Here is a 7,592-nt window from a genome sequence, read left to right on the forward strand (position 1 = left end):
AGGCTCTGTGTTGACAGCAGAGAGCCCAACACGGGGCTTGAACCCACAAACCAGGAGATCACAGTCTCAGCCGAAGTCAGACGCTCAGCCGACTGAGCCTCCCAGGTGCCCCTCAAGAGCCCTCTTTCTATGACCCCTGTAGGAACTCGTTATTCCTCATCTGCAGCTTCAGATGCTGGGTGTTCTAGCCTCTCCAGTTGCTGGAACAGGGCCATTCAACTGAATAGTTTTATTGGAATTAAAAATATTGTGTATTTTGTGCTAACTGCCTCTGGCCAGCACTGGAATAGAAACGGCACGGCTTCAGACGCTACCAGGCACTAAATAAACCAGCAGAGAACGCAGCAACGGAAATACAACAGCAACAAAAATGGGAGCTGTGGGCTTCAGATCACTCCCCCAGCAGGGCCGTTGAGTAGGAATTTCCATTCTTTTGAGTGAATATGGCCCTCAGGAATCACGTAGGGATGGTTTTTTATGTGACTTCAGGGCAGTCCCTCTTGCAGTATAGGCACATTAGTAAAGCCATACTTTGCTTGGTTGGGGGAAAAAGTATGAAATATATGTATGCCTAGGAAAGAGTCCAGGACTATATAGACCTGTTACCAGTGGTAACCTTGGGGAAAGGCAATTTGAAGAGAAAGAACTTTCTTCTTTTTCTTTTAAAAATGTTTTTATGTATTCCTGGCGTGCTTAAATTCATCATACTCGGCATGCATTTTTGAGCAGACTAGAATGACCGAGGGGATGCTTTAGAGTGAATGATTCATACTTCATGGCACCAGATTGTCAAAAGGCAGACTAGATGGTGACCATTAAGAAGCTGCCTAGAATGACGGGCCTGGAACGAAGATGGGCAGGTCTGAGCCTGGCTGGTAGCAGGTAGAGATGGAAAGAAAGTGGGGAGGGGCTTGTGTGTCATTAAGAGCCAGGAAATGGGGTGTGAACATTAATTTTAGGTGGCAATTTGGATTGGCTGAGGGGTACCCAGATATCTGATGAAACCTTATTTTTGGGTGTTTCTGTGAGGGTGTTTCTTTAAAAAATTTTTTTAATGTTTTTTATTTATTTTTGAGAGAGAGAGAGAGAGAGAGAGAGAGAGAGAGAGAGAGAGAGAGCGTCAGCAGGAGAGGGTCAGAGAGAGAGGGAGACACAGAATCCAAAGCAGGCTCCAGGCTCTGAGCTAGCTGTCAGCATAGAGCCCGATGCAGGGCTCGAATCCACAAACCATGAGATCATGACCTGAGCCGAAGTTGGATGCTTAACCAACTGAGCCACCCAGGCACCCTGGGGGTTTCTAGAAGAGACTTTGATTCTATGGACTAAGTAAAGAAGATCCCCCTCCACAGCGGGAGTGGGTGAACTTCCTTTTGCTTGAACTGAGGCATCCATTGTCTCCTGCCCTTGGACATTGGTGTCCCTAGGTCTTGGGCCTTGGGACTCGAACTAGGACTTAACCCATTGGCCACCTTGATTCTCAGGCCTTTGGACTTGGAGAATTACACCACTGGCTTTCCTGGTTCCCTAGCTTACACATGGCAGATCATGGGACATCTTGGCCTCCATAACTGTGTGGGCCAATTCCTACAATAGATCTCCTCTCTGTATGTCTATATAGGTCCTACTGTTTCTATTTCTTTGGAGAACTTTGGCACAGGGGTATCCCATGAATTGGCTTAAAGTTTGCAAAGTGGTACTGTTTATATGAGGACGGAGTCTAGATATTGGTGCTGAGTGATGGAGGGTCCTAAGGGAGCTCAGTATGTGGATGGATGGACAATGAGTTCCTTCACAGAACACCCTTTGCTTTCAGATTTAGGCTGAATTCCTTTAAGAGCCTAATTAAGTCCTGAAGTAAGGTGGATATTTCTCATACTTTTCTCCTGACTTCAGACCTTCTTACCCCAACCAGGGAGGGTTAAGGCCTTTCTAAGAGCTGGACCATTTCCAGATGACTCACTGGGTCACTTAGGTCTTTTTATGTTCTAACTATCAGAAACCCGCCTCTGAATGGCTTAGGCAATAAAGAAGTTTGATTTAAGGCACAAGTAATTAGAAGATCTTCTGAGTTGATTTGATTTGAGGCCTCACCAATGTCCTCAAACACCTGGTCCAGTCTTTCACGTCTTGTATTCTGCTCTTCATACAATATCAGGCTGGCTTCCTCGTGGTGGCAAAAGGGATGCAGCAGTTCCAGGCCTTACCTCTACGTTATCTAGAAGAAGATAATGTTTTTCCCCTAGAAGTTTCTTGAAAAATCTCCCCTCAATTCTCATTGACTCAAAGTGGGTCACTTGTCCATTCTGGACTAAGCCTCTTTGGCTAGGGAATGCTGACTGGCTTAGGTTTCTGGAGTCCATCACAGTTCTAAGGGTGGTGGTGGTGTCAGCCCACTTTCTTCCCACCCGTAGGGCCACTTCTCAATGCGGGAGGGTTGGGAGGATATGAGGGAGCTATCAAGTTTTAGTTTGGGATGATGGAGCAGGAATGATCTGTATTTGTGGAGAATGGCCAAGGGGGTGGTGAGTTTCCCAAACTGAGAAGCAGGACAGTGAATGTGAGCTCTGCTCAGGGTGGATGGCTGAGTGTTCTCTAGAGCAGCACTCCTGAGACTATGGTGGGGAGTCATGGAGGAGAATGATTATGAGGTGCTGGGAGAACTGAGCACGAAGAACCAAGGTCATGAGTGCTAGACAGTGGGCCTCCTTGGATTTGCTTGGAGATGCCTCTTTCAAAGGCTCCGTGGGCCTGAGCAGGGAACTGGTGAGTGGACGCCGCAGCAGCATAAGCAGTGTCACCACACAGCAGGTGGAGGGCCATGGGCCCAGAGCAGCTCTGCGGCACTGAGCAAGTTCATTTACATAGAACAGTTGGAGTGCAGCATGCAGAGGGCATGCCCAGCCACTGGGAGCAGTGGTCTTGTTTTTAATTGTTTTGTTTTAACTTTATTTATTTATTTTGAGAGAGTGAGAGCGAGTGAGCAGGGGAGGGGCAGAGAGAAAGGGGGAGAGAGAGAATCTCAAGTGGGCTCTCCACCATCAGCACAGAGCCCCTTGTGGGGCTCGAACTCAAAAACCATGAGATCATGACTTGAGCTGAAACCAAGGTGCTTAACTGACTGAGTTCCCCAGGTGCCCCAGAAGTGGTCTTATTTTTAATCATTTGAGGCAGTAAGAAGTATAGCAGCAATGGAAATAGGAGACGAGTGATTCAGGACTCCTTACTGCTTGAAAGGGACAGTTTGGTGAAGATCCCCTTTGGACTTAATACCCCAGGGGGAGGGGAAGCCACAAGAGTGTGATGACTGGGATTCCTTCTAACCTGGTACATGGGACCTTGAGCAGGATTTAATTTATTTGAGAAGTTAAGACCTATGGCATCACTTGTGTCTCACGAGTGTGGGGCGGGCGATATATACAGAACTGTAAAATTTTGCGCACACATACTTTACGTACAGGATCTCATTCGAGCCTTGCCACACCCTTCAAGGCGGTCATTGTTACCACTGTTTGACAGAAGAGCAGAAGCACAGCATGTAGGTATTCTGGCCACAGCCCAGGGTACAGATCTAGAATATGCTCCAGATGGTCTTTGAGCCCAGCATCCACACGCTGCCCCCCTCCTCGCCCCCTGGCGTCGCCATGCTATCACATCTGCATTAGACACTTGGAACTGTTGCATAGCTGTTTCTATCAATCTGAGGCCAAGGCCAAGATGGCAGAGCCAAGATGGAATCTGGGTCCTTGAAGGTGAGATGGGTCATGAGATAGCCTGTCCAAGAAGCTTTCGGCAGCAGAAACTGCTAGTTGCCCTCCTAGTGTCCACTCTGCTCTTGCTCCTTAGCAACAGAAAATCTATATTGATGATTTTAGCAATGTACACAGATATAAAACCACATGTTCCAGACTCCCGTGTCAATACGGGTAGCTAATGAATGTGTTACGTGGCCCTTTGCTCTGCCCCTCTTTACCTTCCTACTTCCTGGAATGTGGACCTGATGGTTAGGGGTGGTGGCAGCCATTGTGTGACCATGAAGCTAACTTGGGGATGGAAGGCTTGTACTAAAGATGGCCATGTGGAGAGTATGGGTCCTTGCTGACTGTGGAGCTGACATACCAGCTTTTGACTGTTTGTGTCTGAGCTTCTTTCATGTGAGAGAAATATAAACCTCTGCCTTGGATAAGCCACTGTCATTCGTGTTTTATATGCAGCCGGGTCTAATCCCAACTGAGAAACTTGTATCTTTCTGAATTTCTTATTGGGTGAGAATTAAATTCCTTAGTGTCTTTGAGAATTTGAGAATTAAATGTCCTTAATGTTTGGAGTTGGCGTTGCTTTTACGTGCTCATTGTTTCCCCTTCAAAACCCGTACTGGGTAGTCAGCTCCAACACCGGACTGTGGGTTGTGGTGAGAGAGGCCCTAATATTGGGATCCCTACCACGTGCTGCATACCTTTCCCGCCTCTACGCCCCATCTTTGGGCAGTAAATAGCTTCCAGAAAGCCTGAACGAAAAGCAGATGTTCCCTCTAGCTGCTCTAGGGGTGGTTCACCGCTGGTGGGAAATTCAGGTGGTTTCTTCTGCACTGACCGCAGCCCGGCTGGTCGTGGCCTCCCACCTGAGCAGGGTGAGGCTCTCAGTAGCCTCCTGTGTGCACCAGCCTCCCCACTGGCTGTCCTCCCCGGGCCTCAGCCTGACCACGTGGTGTGCCTCCCACACAGGTCCTCGGGGAGGGGAGCTTTTAATAACTGGCAAGGCAACTATTGACTCAGGTTTTGTTTGCTTGCCACTAAGTTAGCATTTAATAAATGCAGGATTCTTGGCTTAATAGGCCGGTCATTGTGTATTAGCGAAATGGCAAATTAATTATTCAAAGCTGTGCTTGAGATACACCAGAGACGTAGCAGGGGTGGCCTCCCTCGGTCCCCGTTCGCAGTAAACGCTGCGTTCCTGGCCGGTCGGTGTGTACTGAAAGCATAATAGCTATCTTATTAAATCCAAGTCTGTTACATGGAAATGGAAGTCAGGAATTCGTGGGGGAGGGGGAGGGAGGGCTCGGGCCGTCTGTGTTGAGAGCATCCCAAGCCACCGGCTTCATTACCCTCACCTCGCTGCGAGGGTGCGGCTTGTAACACTGGGCTGGGTTAATGATCGTTTGTTCTCTGGGGACAGGACCGTCGATCATCCTCAGCCTGCGTAGCTTTCCCTTAGATGCAAACCTGTACTGTAATGACCATAATGACAGCCACCATTTACAAATGCCCATTAAGTGCCAAGTGCTTTATATTCAGGATCTCCAGGCATCACAGAAATCCCAGCTTACACAGGAAACTGAGACCCAGAGGGGTTAAATGGTCTGCCTGAGGCCACTCATGGGTTAATTGGCAGACCTGGGATTCAGGCTCAGGTGATTTGGGTTCTAGTGCTCATTGTCTCTCGTCAAGACTGAGGCCTTGGACCTGTATACTTGTGTCCACACAGGAGGACACTGTCCCTTGCCTCTTGGCTCAGAACCTGGTCGCCGGACCTGTGTGTTTTACTGTCACCCCTTATGGGTCCCCAGTTAGGTCCCAGATTGCCCTGCCTTTGGATGCACACCTGCCTTTCCCTATTCTTACAGCGGCTCACCAAGGCCAAGGTGAGAGGAAGCCATCCCACCGGACCTTGGTGCCTCTCTCCCTTTCCCATCCCTGCGTGCAGGCCTGCAGGCTTTGTTCTCAGATGCAAATGAGATGGGGAAAAAAATTCCCAAAGAGAAAAAATTGCCCCGTGTATCTGAGCCACTTGTCTAGATTCTGTTTGGGTTTTCCCGTGCCCTGCTTTGGGAGTCCGTCTGAGCTCCATCATGTGGGCCTTCGGTTTACCACTGAGACCCAGCAGCCCTCCAGGGGACAGAGCATTAGGCATGAGTGGCTGACGGCCTGGGGAGCTCATTCCAGCTCTCAGTGTAGGAGTCTGAGACACACGGGCTGACCCATCGCGTGATGTCGCTGAGCAGTCAGGCTGCGTGGTTCAAACCCAGGAGCTAATATGGGGTGATCTGTGTGTCTTCTGCTTAAGGGAGCCAAGCCCTTCCTTCCTTCTTTCCTTCCTTCGTCCGTCCTTCCTTCCTTCCTTCCTTCCTTCCTTCCTTCCTTCCTTCCTTCCCCTTTCCCTTTCCTTTCCTTTCCTTCCCTTTTTTCCCCTTCCCTCCCCTCCCCTTCCCTTTCTTTTCACTCACTCACTCACTCACTCACTCACCCACTCACCCTCTTCACACGTATCTGTTGTCGGCCTCCCCTGTGTCAGGCGCTGATGTGAAGCAGGGGGCCCGTGACTTCAGGTGCCATGGTTTGGAACCACATGGCCAGAAGAGGCACTGATGGGACAGAGAGTCAGCAGGGCTGGGCATGAGTTCAGGGGACCGCCTCCCCCGGTTTGCCTGGGACTTTCCCGGTTTGGCCCCGAAGGTCCAGCATCCGCATGGCAGTTGGCTCGAGCTCCCATTCTGCCATCTGCTAGTCCGTCAGTCGGTCTGTGTTTTCTGAGGGCCGACTATGTGCCAGGCAGTGCCCCACTGCTGTGAACAGTGGTAAACAAAGCTGGTTTCCTGTGTGCGAGGGGCCCCTTCCAGGAGCAGCAGACAATACCCGCGAAAGCAAATAAGATACTTTAAGGTGTGTCTGATTGTCAAGAATGTGAGACAGGTACCATAGTGTGGGTGACTGCCTGGCAGGAGGGACTGTCTTAGCTAGGAAGGTCAGAGAAGGCCTCAATGGCCAGTGACACGGGAGAGAAGACTGTGAACAGAAAGAGGTGGTCATGTAAAGAATGCGGAGGGTGGCTTTCTAAGGGCAGAGGTCCTGAGATGGGAACACATCAGCCAGATCTGGGACCAGAAAGAGGCTTAGTGCTGTTGGGTCCAGGGGAGGAGGGAGAAGGAAGGAGGAGGGAAGGAGGAGCAAGGGCCAGATGATGGAGGACCCTGGGCTCCATACCAGGAGTGTGCCCTGGGGATAAATCACTTCCAGAAGAGTCAGAGGTTCAGAGAAGTCAGGTAGAGCTGGCAAACATACTTCACAGGGCAGTCTTCCTCCCACAAACCTGCTTTCTCTGTTGGATTTTCTTTCTCGGGGCGAACATCACCATTTGCAGAGTAGTCCAGACCCTAAAACTGTCTGGGTTCCTCTTTCCCCTCCCACCTCTGTCCCCATTCGGTTAGTCTCCAGATCTCGTCAGTTCCGCCTCCCACTCAGCCTCATGTCCACCACCTCCTCCACATCCTCCCACCCCTGCTCATCTGCCTCTCACCATCCCTGAGCTGCACCAGCCTCCTGACTGCCCTTAATGTCTTCCTCGTCTTGACTCACGTTGCCAGAACTCCTTCTAAACATAGATCAGGTCACACTGCATCTTTGTTGACGCCAACAATACTTAGCGTATTTTTCTCAAGTTGCATTCTCAGAAGCAGACTCAAGGATGGAGAATTGTGTACAGGCACATTAGCGGGGTGTGCTCTTGGTTCTGATATGGTCAACTACGTGAACTAAATGTTGGGTATTGAACTAAGCTTTCCTTCCTGGGATAAAATCAACTTGCTTATGATGTGTTTT

This window comes from Suricata suricatta, chromosome 11, assembly GCF_006229205.1.
Source record: "Suricata suricatta isolate VVHF042 chromosome 11, meerkat_22Aug2017_6uvM2_HiC, whole genome shotgun sequence".
NCBI lineage: Eukaryota > Metazoa > Chordata > Mammalia > Carnivora > Herpestidae > Suricata > Suricata suricatta.